Genomic DNA, 22,809 nt, shown 5'->3' with positions numbered 1-22,809 from the left:
ATGCAGGAACTCGCAATGCTCCCTAGCGCATACTCTTTTGTTAAAATCATCCCAGCAGGCACCTGTCTACCCACCCAGTCCTTCACCTGTTGCTCCTATCCCACCCTTGAAAGGACATATACACAATAGGTAACCCACTGGCCATAAAGATTGCCTTGCCAAACTTTGAGGGGCCCATAGTATTGCGTACTCCATTCCAAATGAGTCTTTGGTCGCTAGCATGAGGTGTGCTCCTAAAGTTTTAGAAACCCCAGGTAGGGCAGTTTCTTAAGCTTTAACTCCTTGATCTCTTTCCCTTCTGTTTTCTCTCTCATTTTCTCCCCTCCCTCTGCCCCAGATCTTCTGTGGCCTGTGACTTTGGTGCCACCCCATCCAGGCTTTCAGGACCAACCACTGCCTCCGTGGCCCTCAGCTTATTGTCCCGAGCCCATTCTTTTTGTTGTCTGCCCCACAGGTGCTCTGCTCTTTGGTGGCTGCCCCCATGTCTGCCACTTAAAAACTTTGCGCAAAAGTGCCCCTGTCCTGCGTCTCCACCGCATCCACACCAACCCATACCATTGCAGCAGCCATGTGCTAACTGCTGCAATACTTACCTGGCACCAAGGTCAATGCCCATTCTGGAGCCCGCCACGTCGCCCCTGTCTCCTCCTTTCTGCCACTCCATGGCCTCCGTGTTGCTGCGCCCAGCACTTACACTCTGTAAAACAGCATCAACAGATAGATGAACATCCCCCTCTGTCACTTGTTCTGTGTTGCCACCATCTTGCTTCTTCGTTCCCCAGTGCATCATCTTCCAACTATTACCTTTCTTTCAAACTCTCCTCATCATATTTTAAAATCGCATCCTCTGGTGTGTCATCGACCTCATCAACTATGGAATTGTTCTGTGGCAAGAACATTTGTTTGAGACCTGTGCTTTGCTCCAATCTGTGTAACCTGCCCCACCAACTCCAACTCCAACTCCGCTGCAGGATGCTGTGTCCCATGTTGTTTGCTGCCAGGGGTAGTGCTTTACCCACCAGTCAGTTGCACTGCTGAAGCCATTCTGGACCTTCTTGAGGCAGTGCGTTTGCCATCCCCTGCTGCCGTCCAGCTGGCTATACTTGGTGAAGCCTTCTCTTCGTCTAGGGGTGTTGGAGCTGCATGGAGCTTGCCTGAGTCTGTCGTGCCACTCTACCAATTACCCTGCAAAAAAGAGGAGAGGCTCAGTTGCTGGTAACTACATGGAGCCTACTCATACTCACCCCCATGTCTGGCAACCACCCAGTCTCATCCAATGCCATGCTCTCCTCTACCTGCACCCCTAACACATGAGAGCGCCTGTCAACCCTGGCATACACCCTCCTGGGCTGCCTTCTCTCCTCCTCGAGTCATCTAATACTACGCCAAATAATTTGATCCCCACAAAAAACCTCATCTTACCTTGTTCCTGCCACACGCTCCATTCAAGGCTTGTTACCCAAATGGTCACAGCAGGCTCACGAAGTGTGGTAGCTTTGAAGTCCTCCTTTTTTTTTTTTTTTAGTTCAGTAAGATTTTATTGAATTTTAAGAAAGGAGAAGTACATAAAGACATACACAAAAGTGAAGAAATTCATTAAAATACAAAGAGGCGAAAAAGAGTAATCATAAAAATACAGTCATCAATACAACTCATTGTAAAATAATAAAATTTGTCATTCAAAGGAAAACAGAAGAAGGGGAAAGGAGGGGAAGGGAGGGGAAGGGAGAAGGGAAAGGGAAATATACATTTCATAGCATAAATACTTAAATAAGTAGAGTTACCAATACTACATGAGCAATGCAACAACAATAATTATAACTGTACATATGAATCTATAGGAGACCAGAAAGATTGAAAAGTCGAAGAATTATGATGAACACCTTGTAATGACAATTGTGCACCTCTTCTTGTAAAGATAATCCAGGACCACCAAGCATGGAGTGAAAGAGAAGAAGCATCCTTCCAACAAAAAGTGATGGATTTTAACGCAGCTGATACTAGAAAATTAAATAATTTTGCTTCGATACCATCAAGGGGTACACTCAAAGCAACAGATTTACATATAACTAAATTATAAGAGGGTAAATCAGAAATAGGCAAAATTTTCTGTATCACGTTCCATACTTCAGACCAGAAATGCAAAATAGTCGGATAATCAAATAACATATGACGTAAGGAACCAGGATGTAAATTGCAATGCCAGCATATATTAGATGGTAATAAGTGAGCTTTAAATAAACGCAATGGTGTCCATAAGGAATTAAATAAAATATAAGCATTAGTTTGATAAATAGATACTGGAAAACAGAAAGGGACCATATTAATGACCAGGAATCATTTGGTAATGATAAAGATAACTCATTATTCCAGAAAGTAGAAATTGTATCAACATTGGAACCTAAGGATACGGTGAGTTTTTTATAGAATACAGACACCGCTTTAGAGGATAAAGAAACAGTGTTAACATAAAGCAGAAAATCATTTGTCATTTTTGAAGGGATGCCATTGGGGAAGGAATCTAAAATAGAATTACAGAGATATTGATATTTTGACAGATCCGATAAAGGCAGATTATATTTTGTTTGGAGTTGAATAAATGGAATAAACTCATCATCCATGAAAACATCTCCAAGATAAAAAATACCTTTAGCAATCCAGGAAGACCAAAAGGAAATATTCCTATTTAATTTTAGCAAGGCACTATGCCATAAGGACAAATGCACTGTAGAAAGTAAGGGGGATTCAAAATTGGAATCTAAATCATTAAAAATTAATCTTGATGATTTAATTATGGAAGAAGAATGTACAATTTTAGATACGGGAGACATGGTTAACAGGGATAATAAAGGAAAAGGTTAACAAGGGAAGTCTCAATATGAAACCAGATAGGGGGAGTAAGCATAGGAGATATATTAAACCATAGCAAACTCTGTTTAAGGATAAACGCTTTATGATACAAAAGGAAATCAGGTAGGGCGAAACCAATATGACACTTGGGGATTTTTAATTTTTTATAAGCAATAAGTGGAGGCTTATTATTCCATAAAAATTTCGATAAAAGTTTGTCAACATCTTTATAAAATTTAAGTGGAAATTGAGTCGGGATCATTGCAAGAGAATAAAATATTCTAGGGGCAATAGCCATTTTAATAGATTCCATTCTTCCCCACCAAGAAAGATGGAGGGAGGACCATTTGGATGTTTTTTGTTTAATATATTCTATAAGAAAATCATAATTTAATTTTAAAGTAGCATGAAGGGATGATGAAAATGATATGCCAAGGTATTTCAATTTGTTCTTTTGCCAAACTATATCTGGTGAGGGTAGCATATCAGGAGTACATAACATATTTAGTGGAAAAAATTCAGTTTTAGTAACATTTAACTTATAACCTGATACAATAGAATACTTAGAAATAATATCAAGCAAAAAAGGAACAGAGGAAACAGGATTACTAATAAATAATAACACATCATCAGCATAAGCTAAAGTTTTAACAGTAATATCATTGATATTAATTCCTTGAATGTTATCACATTTTCGAATATAATTAAGAAATGGTTCTATACCAAGTAAAAACAAAAGAGGGGAAAGGGGACAACCCTGACGAGTTCCTCTGAAAAGAAAAAATTGGTTAGTAATCTGGCCATTAATAAATAATCTAGCTGTGGGAGCATAGTATAAAGCAGAAATCATACGAATAAAGGAGGGGCCAAAATTAAAAGATAACAAAGTTTTAAATAGAAAATGCCAATGGATTTTATCAAAAGCTTTTTCAGCATCTAATGCCATAACACCAGCAGGGCTAAGGATAGTGGGACTTTGCTCAATAACATGTAATAACGTTCTCGTGTTATTAGCAGAGTATCGATTTTTCATAAAACCAGACTGGTCAGGGTGAATAATTGAGTGAAGGATAGGGGCTAACCTGGAAGCGAGAATTTTAGCATTTAGTTTACAGTCTTGATTAATCAATGAAATGGGCCGATAATTAGCAACAAGGGTAGGGTCTTTATCAGGTTTGGGAAGTACAACAATTAAGGCTTCAGAAAAAGAGCCTGAAATGGTACCTGATGAAGAAAAATGAGAAAAAATCTGGTTCAAAAAAGGTAAAAGATGAATTTGAAACTCTTTATAAAATTCGGCAGGGATACCATCAGGACCAGGGGATTTTTTCTTTGGAAGTGATTTAATGGCCGAGAGAATTTCTTCATTAGTAATGGGTAAATCTAACTTAATTTTATCAGAGGGAGAAATGTGAGGTAAATCAGAATGTTGTAAAAAGGATTCAATTAAAGAATCATCACAATAATCTGGTTTATTATAAAAAGTGGAATAAAAATTCAAAAATTCATTAGCAATCTCATTATGGGAAAAAGCAATTTTACCTTGAGGGCATTTAATGGAAGTGATCTGAGTTTTGTCACGTTTAATACGTAAATAATTAGCCAAAAGCCTACAAGACTTATTAGCGTTAAAACGAAATTTAGCATTGGATTTAGAGAGTTGTATCCCTGCTCTAGTGCTGAGAATAGCATTGAATTCATACCTCAGCTTTTGTAATTTTACCTTATATTGGGGATCATGAGATGTAATAAATAAACATTCAAAATGAGCTATTTGCTTCTCTAAGGATTTAACCTGTGAATTAAACTTCTTATTTTCATGAGCCATGATAGAAATAGTGGTACATCTAATATAGGCTTTAAATGCATCCCATCGAGTGGTGATAGAGGTAGACACTTCTGGATTGAAAGTGAAATAATCCTGAATAGCCTGAAGTATTTTGGGTTTATGAGTATCATTAAGAAAAATGTCGGAATTCATACGCCATCTGGACTGTTTAGTAAATGAAGAGGATACATTCAAAACAAAAGAAATCATAGCGTGGTCTGAAATATCTATGGTACCAATGGTAGGGTCATTTGCAAATTGAATAAGGGAAGGGGAAAGGAAAAAATAGTCTATTCTGGAATGGGAATTATGAGGATTGGAGAAAAAAGAAAATTCTTTACCAGTTGGGTGGTGTAATCGCCAAATGTCAGCTAACTTGGTGGTTTGAAGACAAGTCTTAAATGCATGAAAAGTCTTGGAAGGTCGAAATCGAGATGTAGACAGTCTATCCAACAAGGGATCCACAAAAATATTGAAATCACCCCCAAAAATCAATGGAGCGTTTCCCAACTTTAAAACTTCAGACGTAACAGTGGACCAGAAAACAGGATCCTCTGACGTAGGACCATAAACATTAATCAAAAAGAAAACCGAGTCGTGAATTTTAACTTTAGCTATAACATATCTGCCATCAGAATCTGAGAGCTTATGCAAGACCTGACAATGCAACCTTTTGGCAAAGAAAATAGCGACCCCATTCTTTTTTACCTACAGCAGTTGAAGAAACAATAGAGTCCACCCACTTTTTGTTCATATAACTCAAGACTTTATCATCAACATGTGTCTCTTGGACAAAACAGATGTCAGCCTTAGAATTACCTAAATAATCCAAAATTTTTAAACGTTTTACTGGATGTCTTAAACCTTTTACATTAAGAGAAACAATTTTAATATTGTGAACATTAGCCATTAGGATAGAAGAGAAGGAAAAGAAAGAAATGAGAACAAGAAGAAGGTGGGATAAGACAGGTTAAGAGAGTAACTCTGATCGAAAAATAGGAAAGGGAGAAACAATAAAGAGAGAGTAAAGCACAAACATACAACATAAATAAAGACATGGAAACGCACACACGTTCCTCAAGCATGGCCAGTTACCGTTGGAGCTCATAAAGAAATTTAGTTATAAACCTGCAATAAGAACTCAGCGAGATGCAGTCAAGAATTAGGGTCTTGCGTATCCATTGATGGAGGAACCTGCTGTTCGAGGAAAAGACGAAGATCTTCTGGGCGCTGAAAAGATTTAGAAACATTGTCTTTCCAGACTCGCATTGTAGAGGGATCAAATAGTCCATATTTGAAGCCAAGGCTCCTCAGTTGTGGACGAAGAGAAGAGAACTCTTTACGAATAGCCACAGTTTCTTTAGCAAAATCCTGATGGATGAAGATTTTGGCTCCATTCACCAGCAATGATGGTATTTCACGAACAGCTTTCCGAATAAGAACCAGATGATGGTGACGAAGGACCTTAAATATCATCTGCCTTGGTTTTGAATGACGAGGATTACGATGTGACGGAACTCTATGAGCCTTATCAATTTCAAATTTTTCTGCGAACTTAATATTCAAGAGACCAGGCAACAGAGATTCAAGATAAAGCCGACAATTGGTCCCTTCAATTTCTTCAGGTAAATTAAAGATGCGCAGATTGTATTGCCTATTGCGATTCTCTAAGTCCAGCAGCTGAGAATGCATTGGAATAATTCTGGCCACTAAAGGTGTAAAAGCATCCAACTTATTCTTATTATCTTGGATTTTAATGGTATTATCTGACACCTTCATGGACATAGAAGCCATATCTTTACGAACATTTTTAACTTCTGAGGCAATGGAGTCAGTATTTAAACGCAAGGCTTTAATTTCCTCCAAAATCAGAGCCAAAGAGGTTCCGAGGATTCCACCACTTTAGATTTTGTTGGAGGAGGGGAAACCTGCTGCTTTCTTTTATTTGTGGGAGGATTTTTTGAATCCATTTTGAGGAGAAAAAATGTTCCTGAACCCATTCGGGGCTGATGACGAGCTGGGCTCGTCATGGCGTAGCCTCCTCGCACGCTGATGACGAGCCCAGCTCGTCATGAACCCCACCCTCGGGTGAAGCGCCAGCGCTCCTGCCGAGTCTGCCCGATTGTGTTCGTTTCTGCGGGGATGGTGGGGGAAGCCTTCCCCTGCCTCCCCCCGCCCTCCCCGCCCGCGTCATCAATGACGTCAGCGCGCGAGGCGCGCTGACGTCACCGGAGGTTCCTTTTGTTTACCGACGCGCAGGGAAGCCATTTGCTTCCTGCGCGTCGTGTTGGAAACAGGTTCGTTTTGTGGCTGGGGCGGGGGGAATTGCGTTTAAACTTCTAACGAGGGAAAGGAAAGGCTTTTCCTTTCCCTCGATGTCACTTTAGAGGTTTCCTGCTGCACGATCGTGCGATCGTGCAGCAGGAATGTTAGGGATTTTTTTTTTTGTTTATTGATCAATTTCGTTGTTCGGGGAGCGGCCCCTTGGGGAAGGGTCGCTCCCCTTGTTGGGGGAACATTATCTATGAAGTCTTCTCTTGGCTGCAATGTTGATGAAAGGATTTTTTTGTACAAAAATGCTGATGGGGTCATTTATAAAGTAAAATGATAGTGCTCATTGTAATGAAGGATGCAAGTGCCTCTGTCCTTCATTACTTATACTGATGTGTGTTTCTGAAGTGGCTAAAAAACACACCTGTCCTGCGTAGGCAAAGCTCACTAGTGTTTTTGGGCTCATGAATGTTTATTTGTGTTTGTGCTGCAATTCGAACACATGCTTTGCCTCCAGTGACCATGTGTGTGTTACTATGCCATCGCTGCAATGTGCGAAGGGGTCCCTTGAGTGTGCTGTCCATCATAGTGGGAAGTTTACAAATGTTTTTGGGCTGATGATTGTTTTCCTGAGTTTGTGCTGCAACTCGAGCGCCATCTTTGTCTCCAGTGACCATGTGTGCGTTACCATGCAATTGCACAGATGTGCGCAGGGGTCCCTTGTGTGATCTGTCCATCATAGTGGAAAGGTCAAAAATGTTTTTGGGCTGATGAATGTGTTTCTGATTTTGTGCTGCAACTCGATCACCTGCTTTGTCACTAGTGACCTTTGTGTGTGTTATTATGCCATTGCACCGATGTGCGCAGGGGTCCCTTGAGTGAGCTGTCCATCGTAGTGGGAAGCTCACAAATGTTTTTGGGCTGATGATTGTTTTCCTGAATTTGTGCTGCAACTCCAGCGCCATCTTTGTCTGCAGTGTCCAAGTGTGCTTTACTATGCAATCACACAGATGTGCGCAGGGATCCCTTGTGTGAGCTGTCCATCGTAGTGGGAAGCTCACAAATGTTTTTGGGCTGATGATTGTTTTCCTGAATTTGTGCTGCAACTCAAGCGCCATCTTTGTCTGCAGTGTCCAAGTGTGCTTTACTATGCAATCACACAGATGTGCGCAGGGGTCCCTTGTGTGAGCTGTCCATCATAGTGGGAAGGTCACAAATGTTTTTGGGCTGATGATTGTTTTTCCTGAATTTGTGCTGCAACTCAAGCGCTTGCTTTGTCTCCAGTGACCGTGTGTGTTACTATGCCATCGCACCGATGTGTGCACAGGTTCCTTGAGTGAGCTGTCCATCATAGTGGGTAAATTTAGGAAAGATGGTGCACTCCGCTAGTTGGTGGGCGGGGCCAAACGGGGGTCTTCTGTGCGTGTTCACATGCCTCTTATGTGTATAAATGGTCACAGACTGATGAGAGCAGCAGATGGGGTGAAAGAAGCTCCTGGTGATAGGAACTGTTTTTGGATTTAGCTTGTGAAAGTGAAGGATGCAAGTGCCTCTGTCCAGCATCACAGTTATCCACAGTAATTCTGTTGCCCCCCTCCCCATGAGAATCCCTGATGACGTCAGCGCGCACAGCACGCGTCAACATCTTCAGGCATTCCCAGGCGGTCGGGAAGCCATTTGCTTCCTGCGCCTGGAGGTGTTAATTTATTTTTGAGAGTCGTGGGGGTGTGGGGCCGCAAAGAGGCATCAGGGGAGAGGCAAGTGATATTCCTCTCTCCTGATGTCTCTTTCCAGCCTCACGGTTGCGCACAGTATTGCGATTGTGTGGTGGAAATGCCCCCACTAGCACCAGGGATTTTATTTTAGATTGTTGGAAGTGACCCCTTTTGCAAGGGTCGCTTCCTGGTGGGTTGGACTTTTAACTTAGATTTTCTGGCCCCTCGGTGGGCAAATCAACCCGTACTTGTGTCCGTTTTGCCCTTGTTATTGACCCTTCTGTGTGGATGTCATTTTGTGGGTACATTTGTGTGTTGTTTGTTCATTTGTTATGTTGTTTGTGTAATGTAGTATTAATTTTCTTATTTCCTCTTTGTTTTTGATCCAGGCTTTTGCTGTTTGTATTGGTGTAGGTTGTGGTTCAGTTACTGCTGGTTTTGCAGCTTGTGTAGTTGCATGTGCTTGGTAAGTAAATGTTTTTTGTACTACTTTCCCTAGATGAATGTGTTTTTTTGAAAAGTCTAGTTATTGCTGTTTGTGTGGCTTTGTGGTTCTTGATTGTTAACTTTTTTTTGTATTGCTGCTTGATGTGTACTTTGTCTAATGTATACTTTTTTTCTTTCTAGTGGGATTTCCTTTCTTTTTGCTGTGTTTCAGCAGAGTAGGTGCTGGTGAGTGTTCTTATATTTGGTTAGATTTGAATTGTCTTTAAAGTGTATTGTTCTTTGTGTGAAGACTCTACCTTGTTTACTTCGTACTTTGCACAGTGTAGCTTGTTGTTCACTTGTGTGTGTAGTCTTCTTGCATAGTAAGGATAATGGCTGCTCGCAGAATGACTGCTCAGCACGTTGTTAGTTTGCTTTTTGAGACTTCCTCTGAGCATGGTCCAGACACTGACTCCGATTCGGAGCATGAGGAATTTGCAGAAGATTCAGGCAGTGAGTTTTCTCTTCGCATGGTATCATCATCATCGGATGATGATTCTTCTAGTGCATATGAAGTGCCTGTGGTAGAGAGGGACATTGATGTGCCGGTAGAGAGGCAAGAGCCATCTGAGCGGCAGCCTAGGTCCTCAAGGTTTCCCTGTTTTTCTCGTCGAGAAGAGGCAAGTGTGGTAAAGGGTGTGCCCAAAAGGCTTCACATTGCTGTGGTTCGCCAAGGGTTATCTGGTGCTGCTAGTCTTCCTGTTGTAGAGCAGCATGAGGCATCTGGTGCTGCTAGTCTTTCTGTTGTTGTTGAGCAGCAAGTGGCACCGGGGAGGCGAGTTCTTCTGTTGATGTTGAGATGCAAGAGGCAGCTGGGGATGCAAGTGTTCCCGTTGATGTAGTGCAGCAAGAGGCATCTGGGCTGCAGGCTAGGGTGGCTTCTTCTTCCGATGTTAGTGATGACGTCTGGGTTGCCCCTGGCATGGTACAGCCGGAATTGCCAGACTTCACTGGTGTTCCAGGGTGTAGAGTGAATACTGACAATTTTCTGCCAATTCAATTTTTTCAGTTGTTTTTTGACGATGAGTTTTTGCAAGAGATTGTGGAGCAAACTAATTTGTATGCAGAGCAGTATTTGAGGGACCACAGTGCCAGCCTTAAGCCCCATTCTAGAGCTACCCATTGGTCTCCCACATATGTTGAAGAGATGAAGAAGTTTTTGGGATTCATTTATTTGACGGGCTTGCTAAGGAAGCCATCAATGTCTTCTTATTGGTCCACTAGTCCCTTGATGGCAACATCTATATTTCCAGCAGTTATGACTCGTGATCGGTATATGCTTCTTCTTCGCATGTTGCATTTTGTTGATAATGATTTAGCGTTGCCACGCGATCACCCTGATTGTGACCGTCTTTTTAAGATTCGGCCTGTCCTTGATCACTTTGTTGATCGTTTTTCTGAGATCTTTGCTCCTGGAAAACAAATAGCTGTGGATGAGTCTTTGGTATTGTTCAAGGGCCGCTTGGTTTTTAGGCAGTATATTCCTAGTAAGAGGGCACGCTATGGAATCAAACTGTACATGCTTTGTGACAGTGAGACTGGATATGTTTATAATTTCAGGGTGTACACCGGTAAGGATTCCAGCATTAACACTTCTGCTTGTCCGTCCACTTTTGGAGTGACTGAGAAAATTGTGTGGGAACTAGGTAGACAATTGTTTAACAAAGGCCACCATTTATATGTAGATAACTTCTACACTAGTGTGCGTTTGTTCAAGGAATTGGCCAAAGTGGGCACTGTTGCTTGTGGCACGATGCGCAGTAACCGGAAAGGTTTCCCAATAGAACTTGTTTGCAAAAGGCTTGTGCGGGGACAGTCTACTGCATTGCGATGTGGGAATCTTCTAGCTGTGAAGTTTCCAGACAGGAGAGATGTGTACATGCTGACTACAATCCATGATGAAAGCACTGAAGCTCTGCCTGTTCGGGGTGAGGGTGCTGAAGTGCGTAAACCTGTGTGCATTTTACAGTACAATAAGTACATGGGTGGTGTTGACAGAGTAGATCAGAGGTTGGGACCTTATGCTGCTCTTCGAAAGTCTTACATTTGGTACAAGAAGTTGGCTATTCATCTTTTCCACTTGGCATCCTTTAATGCTTTCGTTGTGTTTCAGAAATCTTGTCCTGAGGTAAAGATGCGTTTTGTTAAGTTTCAGGAGACTATAATAGGCAGCCTTGTACTAGTGGAACAGGCAAGTGTCCCAAGTTTGGAGTGGTGGAGGAAGTGGCTAGACTGAAAGATCGCCACTTTCCAGAATACATTCCTCCCACAACTGCAAAAGACAATCCCACTAAAAGATGTAGAGTCTGTTGGCGAAGAGAAGTGCGGTGGGAGTCTCGTTTGTACTGCCCTGGCTGTCCTTCAAAACCTGGATTGTGTGTGCCAGCTTGTTTTAAATCGTACCACACACAAAAGAAGTTTTGGGAGTTTCATTGATCTTGTAAGTGTACTGTCTGGTCTGTTTTCTGTAATATTTTTTAGTCTGCTTCAAGGTGTGCATTAGTGCACAGCATTTAGTTTTTGAATTTGTGTTAGCAGATTTGTAGGTTTCATCATTTGATTTCTGGTATATCTTAAAAAAAGTCTAAATTTCGATGGTGGTGTGTGCAGCATTGTGCTTGGATTGTCGGTGTGCGTGGACTGGCGTTTGGCTGGTGGTGTGCGTAGTCTGGTGCTTGGCTGGCATAGTGCATGGATTGGAGTTGTGCTTGGGGGGTGAGTGGATTCTTGCTTGGCTGGCGGAGTGCATGGTTAGGTGCTTGGCTGGTGGTGTGAGTGGATGGCGCTTGGCTGGTGGTGTGCGTGTTCTGGTGCTTGGCTGGCATAGTGCATGGATTGGAGTTGTGTTGGGGGGGGTGCGTTGATTTTTGCTTGGCTGGCGAAGTGCATGGTTAGGTGCTTGGCTGGTGGTGTGAGTGGATGGCGCTTGGCTGGTGGTGTGCGTGAACTGGTGCTTGGCTGGCATAGTGCATGGATTGGAGTTGTGCTTGGGGGGTGCGTGGATTTTTGCTTGGCTGGCGGAGTGCATGGTTAGGTGCTTGTCTGGCAGTGTGAGTGGATGGTGTTTTGCTGGTTGTGTGCAAGGATTGGTGCTCGGCTGGCGGTGTGAATGGATGGTGCTTTGGTGTTTGTGTGCAAGGGTAGGTGCTTGGCTGGCGGTGTGTGTGGACAGGTGCTTGGTTGGTGGTGTTGGTGGACTTGCACTTGGCTGGCGGTGTGTGAGTATTTACTTTCTGATGGTCACTACACACAGTGCTAGCTGAGTGCCACTCCACCCAGTCCATCAATTTGCATATTTGCTGTGTCTGGAATGTGGGCGTGTGAATGTGATGGGCCCTTGAATGGCGCTATCTGTTGGTGTGAGTGTTTTGATGTGAAGGGCCTGCGGCTGGCGGTGTGAATGTTTTGTTTGTGTCAGATGTATGAAAGGTGTGTGAATGGCTTGAAAAGAGGTTGGTGCCTTGTCGTGGCTTTACAGCTCACGAGCTGTGAGTCAATGGTTCAGTTTCTCGTTCTCTCAATTATTAGCAGTGCATTTCATTATTTGTGAATTTGCTTGCTAATAGAATTGTATATGCTGAACCTTCACTCACTCTCGTGCTAAATCCAACCAGTGTGTGTGTTTGAGGACTTGTTTGCTGTGTTTTTTAAAAAAAATATTTTTCAGGTAGGGTGCTCTGTGTTTTTTTTGGGTAAATGTTGTGATGTGTTCCTTTTGTGCCTGGTGGTGTGATTGTTTCTCTTTGTTTCAGGTATGAAAGGAGTGTGAATGGCCTGTAAAGCGGTTGGTGCCTTGAGGCTGTTAGTACTCCTGGCTCCTGCTCCTGTTGTAGTGAACGTACAGTTGGAGGTGAACTATGGTATAGAGGTTTTCTTGAATTGACTAATTCATCTAAAACATGTCTTCATCATCATCATCAGACCCAGATTCTCTCTCATTTTTCTCATCTTTAATTTGACTCTCCTCCTTGTCTGTTTTCTCCGCCTCTTTCTCCCTTACCATTCTAGGGAAGATGCCTACACCTTCAAAGATATCTTCATGACTTACCTACTGCTCTGTATTCCAATTCGCATCTAACCATTTACAAACAGTATGTCAAATCTGTGTCTTAATCCGCTTGCATTTGATCCAGCGCCACTAAAGAAATTCTGTCTCAACTACACCACCCAACACCACAATACTCACCATTATTTTTAAACACCCACAAGGTCCATAAGAAACCGAGACAGATATTTGGCAACTGAATCATGTGGCCTAATTAATCAATCCTATCTAATTTTATATACACTTTATATACAACTGCAGTTTATCATCATTATAACCATGGTAAAATAACGGAAACATTTAATTAAGCCACCCAGGTCGATAGATTAACTGATGGTAACGTCTAAAATAATCAAGGCCAGCTTGAAATTTTAAATCTTTTATTTTCCAAGAAAAAGCATTTTAATAAGAAACCTTTTTATTAGCATTAACTTTAGCAGTTTATTAATAAAGGCACATTGATCATGGCATTAAATAATCAGAAGCATGAATATTATTAAATCATTTTTCAAACCCTATGTCTATTTCCCTAACTAACAACCTAAAGGGGAAAATGCAAAGTCAAAGCCCTGTTAACACTTACATGAAAGAATTGTCCATCAGCATGTCATCGTCTCATGGGAATCAGGAAGTGCGGGCGCGGGCTCCTGACAAGGGGTCAGTTTTTATACCTTTTCTAACTAACTAAGTATCTAAATTTCTAAAAGACACCAGAAATTTAGCTTCACCATTGGCTGAGCCATGTCAGTCCACCAACGTGTCACTTGTTCGTGACCAAGTCCGGGGCACATCATAAGCCCCTATTGTTCATAAAATCCATCATCTTAACCTCCTCAGGTTTGCAACAATAAGCTGGGTAATAAGACTTTTGACTTCCTGAACTTGGCAAGCAAAGCAGGCTCAGTGTCCTTGGTGCACTCGAAGAAACATGAAGACTCAACGTCAATTGTCTGCACATTATTTTTTTTTGTTTTGGCAGGAAACATTCTTTTAGCTCGAGAGTAAAAGCTTTACTCTGGTCAAGTCACGTCATGTCCTTAGCAGCACTGCCAGCCAGCCATCTTTCATTGAAGGCCCACTCGGTTAACTAATATTTAAACAAACACAAGACAGTAATTAATTAGAGAATTGAGACCCATTCTGTTTCCCACCCACCATAGCTAAAGTTAACCCATTAGTTTATGTTATCTAGCAGGAAGCACACTTATGCAGCGAGAATATCTACCATTCTCCTTTTAGGCCAGCAGGATTTTCCACTAACCTGTGCAAAAAATAAAAAGACACGGCATAGACAGAAGCACATGTAAAATAAGCTCATGCCATTAATTAAACAGCCGCATTAATGTTGACAAGGACATTAGACAAGATAATAGATTATTTTTTAAAAAAACTTGCAAATGCAAAATAAAGCAGGTAATATTAGTCCCGCGTGTCTTAGCTCACTTTTAATCTAGGTTGATTAGTGAAAACCATGCACAAACACATATAATTATTAATTATGGAAATATGACTTCACGAGTCAGAATAAAATTATTCCTGAAACTCGTTCCATCAACTCCCTCATCTGGTGATTTTAAAATCACCAAACACCCAAAATTTAGCAAAATTTAAACCAAATTTAGAGACGTCACATTTGAACACTCTCAGTGTTAGTTTTCCCTAAACCCCTGTCTCAGCAGTTTGTCTGGTACTCTCATATTGTGCTCTCCGAAACTCTTCTAATTCTATCTCCTTCTCCTGTTCCTTTCTATGTTTGTATATCCTACTCTTTTCCCTCACATGCTTCTTCCTCTTGTGGATCATGCAACTAATTTTCAACATAAGTATCACCATAACTATGATGATTACAGGAAAGAGTACCTTGCCAATGATTGAACTGCCAATTTCTGAAAACCAATCTTTAATTGCTTCAATCCTTTTGCCCAAACGTTCAGTAAAATTTTCATCTTCCAGGGGTTCGATTTCCGAATGGAATTCTGTAATGTTTTTAATAAGCGTTTCAATATTCTGACTCTTGTCTGGGATATAAGTACAGCAATGCTGGACATGTAAAATTCCACAGACTCCTCCCTCTTTTGCAAGCAGAATGTCTAAAGCAAGACGATTCTGCATAACCATGCTCCTAGTGGCAACAAGTTCCGTGTTGACTAATTGGAAACCACTTGCAGTGTCCGTTGACAATCTGTCTACAATTGTGGAAACTTTTCTAATTTTGATTGCATTCAGGGTTATTCCTACCATAGGAATGATTGCACTAAAAATGTCTCCCATGATTTCTGAGAAACTCTCCCTCTTGTACCTGTTCAGGTGTTCACCAAATTCAAAAGAACCCTTTGCATTTCTGTCAACATGAAAAATCTTTGGAAAAACGAATCCAAGATAGCACGTACCAATGGTCTGGGAGACTAAAATGCGCCTTGTTACCACAAACAAAATAAATTCCAGGAAAAATTGGGTCTTTACCACCTTTAAATCGCCATCCCCCTGTGATAAGGTATGTATCCTCACATTGACTAGCACCCACAAAAAGATTATCATACAGTGTATTATCTCTTCTAATGCAAAATTTACCACTAACTGGTTCATCTATGTGTATAGCAGCATTAGTATTAACACCATTAAGTTGCTCATCCTCAAGCTGCCAAAACTTGGATTTAGCATGTTTCAGCATCCCATTCCTTTTGTAAACCGCTCTTCTCTCCTCAACCATGTTTAGGAAAGTTTTCTCTTCAGCTCTCATCTTGCATGGTAAATTGTTTCTGTTGGCACATTCATAGGTTAACTCATTAATAACCAAAAAGAATTCCCTCATCTGTTTAGCAGGTCTGACTTTATTTAAGCTATTTACAACCTTTAAGTTAGCAAAGATTTCATCATAAACTGAGTAAAAGTACTCCAGACAACCTGTTTGATAGAACAAGCTAGCTATCACACTGCATGTGATGCCATAAGTAAGGGGTAGCATGTTATAAGTGACCCCCTCTGAAACAGAAGCAGGAAGCTTCACACAAACGTAACAGTCTTTTACATTCATGACTCTTACATATTCTGACAAGAGTCTGGAAAAGGAATTGCTAGAAAAATCTCCAACAGATCTATCTTGATGGATCTCTGGTTTGTGCTCGATAACTCTGTTAGTTTTGCCAACGTGTTTATCCTGTTTAGTCTCTACTCTACTTTTCATGTTTGCCTTGAACTTCTCCTTGTCGATTCCAAAAGGGAAAATGACAGCTAAGATTAACCAAACCAAGATTAATAGAATCACACAAATAGAAGACATTTTGCAACATCTTCTTAGAGTGGAACATCTTGAAGTGTCAGAACTAGGCATTTTAGAAAAATGAAAATTGAAAAATCAAAAACAAAAATTTAAAATTGTAAATAATGTAAGTAATGTAAGTAATTAAACTAATACCTCCCCTTTTAATTTTTTTTTAGTAACCCTCTAACAGCTTTTCTTCGACCTTGCGTCACATGAATGTGTTTTTCCAGCGAACACAATTTCTTCGTCCTTGTGTCACCTAACACAATTTCTTCAGCCTTATGCCAAGAATAAAACCTCAACTTGAAAGAAAACCATTTTAATCATTGTCACTGGGTTCTTCTAAATCCTCCTGACTGCTACTACCAACACCCACTACTGGTGGAATGATGATATAAGTCCACTCTGGGGACTTGTATTTTTGATTGGGCCTAATCACTCTTTTTGCTTTACCACTAATTACTTCTATTTTCTTTCCTGTCTGGTTTTTATTTTCAGAATCACCTGATATTTCATTGATCTGTTCACTAATTTGAATTTCAGGTTGTCTTTTGGCCAAATATCTCCTTTTCTTAAGATTTTCTTCTTTGGTAAAGATTCGTTACATTCAGCTTTCCAAGCTCTTTTTCTGAATTGTCTTATTTCAGACTCTCATCTGAATCAGTTTCTGAGACTTCAAATCTATATCTAGGAACAACTTCTTTACTCAGCAGCTTCACTCTGTTAGGAACATCATCTTTGTAGCTGGTACTTGGTAATTCTTCCTCTTCTTCAGGAATTACTTTCAACTTCCCAGTTTCAGGATTCCTGTTCCTGCTTTTAGAGCTTTCAATCTGCTTTTCAATACTCTCCTGGATCTGATTATTTTTCTGCTCAGATTCTTTTTCTGCTTCAGATTCTTCTTTTTCTGCTTCCTTTTCTAGCAGATTTTAATAATTTTCTGGATCGAGAGTCTCAATTTCCAGATCTTTTTCATTCAATGCCTGATTCGCATCTGAATCTTCCAGATGTCTGCTACAAGGTCGATCTTCAGAATCTGGATCTTCAGGTTCTCCTTCAGAGTCTGAATCAGTTGTTGTGTCACTTTCTTCGTCAGGATTATCAGGAGGTGGTACACGAATGGTGTGACTAGCATGAACCCACCTTTTTAGACCTCTGCATTTGACAGCATTTGTTGTGACTAGTATCACTTGTCTTTCTTTTTGCCACCTGGATACTAAACAGTTTCTTCTTCGGTGAATTTTCGTTCTGACCCAGTCTCCTGGTAACAAATCATGAGCTTGCTATTTTTCTTTTGAAATCACATCTATTCCCTCCTGATGGAATACAGAAGTTACTACATTAGAAAGGTTTTGGCAATACTCGATAATTGCACTTTCATTAATACTCAATAGTTTGCCAACTGGAACAAATGCTTGCCTCATAACTCTGCCCATAAGAATTTCATGAGGACTAAGGCCTGTTTTTTTGTCAGGAGTACTTCTCAAGGACATCAGAACAAGTGGAAGGGCATCCGTCCACTTTATTCCTGTAGCTAGACACATTTTGGAAATTCCGTTTTTGATTGTGCCATTATTCTGTTCTACAACACCTGCTGCTTCTGGTCTGTATGCACAGTGTAATTTCTGCTTAATGTTCAAGACTTCACAAATTAATTGCAACAATCTGTTTTCAAAATGCGTTCCGCGGTCACTTTTAATAGTGACTGGAAAACCATATCTAGGTATGATCTCCCTCAAAAGCAAGTTTGCCACAGTCATTGTGACGAGTTGGGAATGCTTCCACCCATCTTGAAAACAGACAAACAATCACAAGTACATACCTAAGCTTATTGTGTGGTGGCATGTCAATGAAATCCATTTGCAACCTGGTAAAAGCACCACCCTCCCGTCCTATGGTTCCCAAGCTCACAACAGTTTTTCTATTTGGATTCATTTGTTGGCAGGTCAAGCATCTCTAGCAAATTGATTCTGCAATAATCCTGAATTTTGGATTAAACCAAGTCTCTCTAAATAACCTGATCATAGAATCTCTTCCCAAATGCCCTGGACCATGGTACATCCGTGACATATCAGCAATCATGCAATTTTGCATTACTGGTCTGCCATCTTTGTAAACCCAAATGTCATCTTCCTCTCGCTGTCTGCATTCTGCTTTTAGCCATGTATCTTTTTCTTCATCATCTGCCTCATTTTGTAGATCTTTTACTCCCTGCCATGTTTCAACTACAAATATTAGCATGAGAGAGTTCAGAATGTGACTGTTGTCTTTTTCCCGATAGATTGAATAATTGTTTTTCGCGCAGTACTTTGCAATCTCATCTGCTTAAGCATTACCTTTGGTGATATAGTCATCGCCCTTTTTATGTGCTGCACATTTCACGACAGCAATCTTTTCTGGTAACTGAATGCCATCAATCAATCTTTTGATCAATTTTGCATTTCTGTTTGGTGTTTCCGCAGAAGTTAAATAACCTCTTTGAGACCAGAGCTGGCCATAGTCATGGACTACGCCATATCCATACTATCAGTCACTATGGTAATCTTTTTTCCTTTTGCTCTTTCACATGCTCAAATTAAAGCAATTAATTCTGCCACTTGAGCTGAACGAATTCCTTCAAGAGGGGAACTCTCAACAACATCTGAGACTGTGCAGACTGAATATGCTGCTCTCAGAATGCCCTCCTCTGTTCTTAGACAGGATCCATCAACAAAGTAAACAAAATCTGATTCTGTCTGGGCTTGGTGCAATAATCTAAAACATCCAAGCATTCATGATCAATATCTGCTTCATTTTTTACTTCAGTGACAACACCATCAGGCAATAATGTGGAAGGGTTGAAATTCACACATCTTGCAATTGAAACATTATCTGATCCCAGAATTGTTTTCTCATATTTGGTCAGCCTGTTACTTGTCAAATGCTGGGTTTTGCTTCTGGTAAGGAGAATTTCAACTGAATGAGGTACATGCACTTTTACAGGAAATCCCATTATGATCCCTTCATTCTGCTCAAAGCTTACACTTGTTGCAGCCACTGCTTTTAAGCAACCTGGCAATGCTTTTGCAACAGGATCCAGAACTGCTGAGAAATAAGCAATTGGCTTTCTCAGTTTTCCATGTCTCCGAATTAGAACTGACAATGCACAACCTTCCCTTTCACTGTAGTACAGCTCAAATTCATTGTCATAGTCTGGCATTCCTAAAGCTGGAGCTTCACACAGACTTCGTTTTAGCTGTTCAGATGCTTCTAACTCCGTTTTTGTCAGTGTAATTGGATCTTTTATGTCTGCTTTTATCAGTCTTTGTAGTGGTTTCGCAATTACCGAAAATCCATTAATCCATTGACGACAGTAACCAACCATTCCCAGAAACATTCTGACCTGTCTTTGTGTTGTTGGAGGTTGTATTGTTTGAATCATTTTAATCCTTTCAATTGTCACTTGTCTGATTCCTTTTGCAATTCTGTGACCAAGATATTTTACTTCTTGTTTGCAAAACTGTAATTTTGCAGGTGACACTTTATGGCCCTCATCTGCCAATCGATTCAAAAGAGTAATGGTGTCACTTACACAATTTTCTCGTGTTTTTGCAGCCACCAGAAGGTTGTCAATGTACTGGACCAGTGTTGATTTTCCAGGCAAATCTAAATCTTCCAGAGATTTCTTTAATAACTGATTAAAGAAAGATGGACTCTCAGTATACCCATGTGGGATACAACACCATGCTAAGATGCGATCCTGGAACCTGAACGCAAAAATTTGTTGACTCTCTGGATGCAGTGGAACTGTAAAGAAGGCATTACAAAGGTCAATGACCGTATACCATTGTGCATCATGCGGAATCTGATAAAGAATTACCGCATGGTTCGGAACAACTGGACAACATGGAACAACAATCTGGTTAATTTTTCTCAGGTCCTGAACAATTCTATAAGTTCCATTTGGCTTTTTGATACCCATAATCGGTGAATTACATGGGCTGCTCTCAATCTCTTTTAAAACACCTTGTTTTATGAATTTCTCAATCACAGGAATGACTCCCTCAATGGTTTTAGCTTTCATTTTATACCGAGGAATGTTTGGGAAATCTACACCTTGTTTTACAGTAATTTTCACTGGATCCACATGTTTCATTAGACCCATTTCATCTCCGGTTAGATCCCAAATTTTCGGATTGACTGGCTTTTTGAGCTCTTCAGGCAAATTATTTTTGTCAAAAGCAGTAAATAATTTACTTTCCTCTTCGACCATCAACATTGTTAATTTGTAAAGACCATCTTCTTCTGAAGTTTGAAGCTCAATACCATCCGGTGAGCAGTATATTTTACAATTGATCTTACACAAAATGTCCCTTCCTAACAGGTTTACAGGACTACTGTCACAGACTAGAAATCTGTGTTTGTCTTTGAAATTTCCAATCTCGACTTTTATTGGTTCAGTTAAATTCATTTTAATTTGCTGATTTGCCACACCTACTACTTGGATGGTCTCACCAGAGAGAGGAAGATTTTCTATTTCCACTGATCTAACAGTAGAATGGGTAGCACCTGTGTCCACAAGAAAAGTGACATCTACATCATTCACTTTACCATTTACAAATGGACCAGCCTGATCTACCTCAAGAGTGCGTCCAAGCACACACTCTTCTTCCTCTCTCAGGCACCGTCATGAGTAATCTTCAGAGGAATCACTTGCTTCATTATCTTTCAACCAAAATTGTTGAGAAACATTTGACACATTCGTTTTTGGCAATCTGTTTACCTGATCTCCTCCGCAGAACCTGTTTCCAGGGGTGTACCTCTGAGCATTCACACAGTTGGGAGAAGGTGCTTGTGGAATCTGGCTCTGCTGATTCACTACCTGTCGCTGTAGCTGTCGCTGCTGATTTAATTAGTTTAACTGCTGCTGTAGCTGTTGCTGCTGATTTATCTCACTCTGCATCTGTGGATTCAATGATGTATTTTTCAAATTTCTGGGCGGATTTTTACACTCTCGCTTCCAGTCTCCAATCTCATCACAATTAAAACATGGGAGCTTTTGTTTTAGCTCTTCAATATTCACATTAAATTTTGGTTTGTTGAAATCGTTTCTAAATTTGCCTTGATTCTGTTGAACATTTTCATTTTCTAAGGCTATCTGCTGCTGTTCAGCTACCTTCACCTGTGCCCACATTGCCTTTTCCTTGAGCTTTTTTGGCTTCGCATCAATCTCGTCACTGCAATATTTTGCTTTTCCCAAGATGTCATCAACTGAAAGTGATTGCCAACCCACAATTCCATTTCTAATCATCTCACATATTTCAGGTCTCAGGCCATAAACAAACCTGTAAATAAAGTGGCTCATGTTCTTTTCACTTAATTTTTCATAGCCACTGTATTGTTTAAAAACCAACAGTAACCTTTCATAAAATGAATGTACTGACTCTTTTGGCTCTTGGTTTGTTCTGTCAATTTTAACCCAATCTACTTCTTTCGGGGGGATCTTGTCTTTCAGCCAATAAATTACTTTATTATATAATTCCATGACATCTTTAGATGGGGCACCTGTAATTGTGTCTCAAGCAGGTTCTTCTTTAGGCCAACTCACAGAAATTTTACATTCTGTCCAAAGATCTGATGGACAACAATGTCAAAGAATCCATCCAGATCAATCCACAGAACTTTTGACACTTTGATAAATTGGTCTACCTGACGATACCATTCCACAGGCTTTTCTCTCAGCCGAGGAAAATCATTTGTGAATAACAGAATGTCCTGTCTTGTCCAAGGGACATGCACATACCCTCCACCCGCTATTTCCCTCATAGGAAATTCGGAAACTGTTTCTCCTCTGTCTCTTTTGTCTTGCTCTTTATTCTTTGACCAATTTATTCTCCACTTACCTAATTCACCTAATATTTTCAGGAAAATTATTAATTCTTTAATATGGGTTACTCTTCCTGAAGTATTCAGGTTGGCAATGTCCTTTTCAGAAAAATCCACTCTGTAATGTTTTTGCAAATGTTTCTGTTTGCTTAAATCAATTTCTAATTCAGCAGCTTTTCTTCCAGCTGATCATACCTGTTTTTCATTTTCCATTGAATACTCTTTCAGATAAAAAGCAGTTCATCATCCTGATACAATTTTAAATTGTCAGTACCAATTGTGCCAATTATTAATTGCTCCAAATCAGATTTTAATTTTGCAACATCAAGCTTTTTAAATTCAGGAGCTTGCGGAGACAGTGCATTTTGCGTTATGTCTATTTTATTCAAGCTCTTTTCTGAAGAACCAGGATCAGAATCTGCAACAGATGGTTTTGACAACCTGATAAACTTTGATTAAAAGTTACATTTGGCACCATTGATTTTTC

Source organism: Lissotriton vulgaris, chromosome 6, assembly GCF_964263255.1.
Source record: "Lissotriton vulgaris chromosome 6, aLisVul1.2, whole genome shotgun sequence".
NCBI lineage: Eukaryota > Metazoa > Chordata > Amphibia > Caudata > Salamandridae > Lissotriton > Lissotriton vulgaris.
This window is presented reverse-complemented; position numbering follows the sequence as displayed.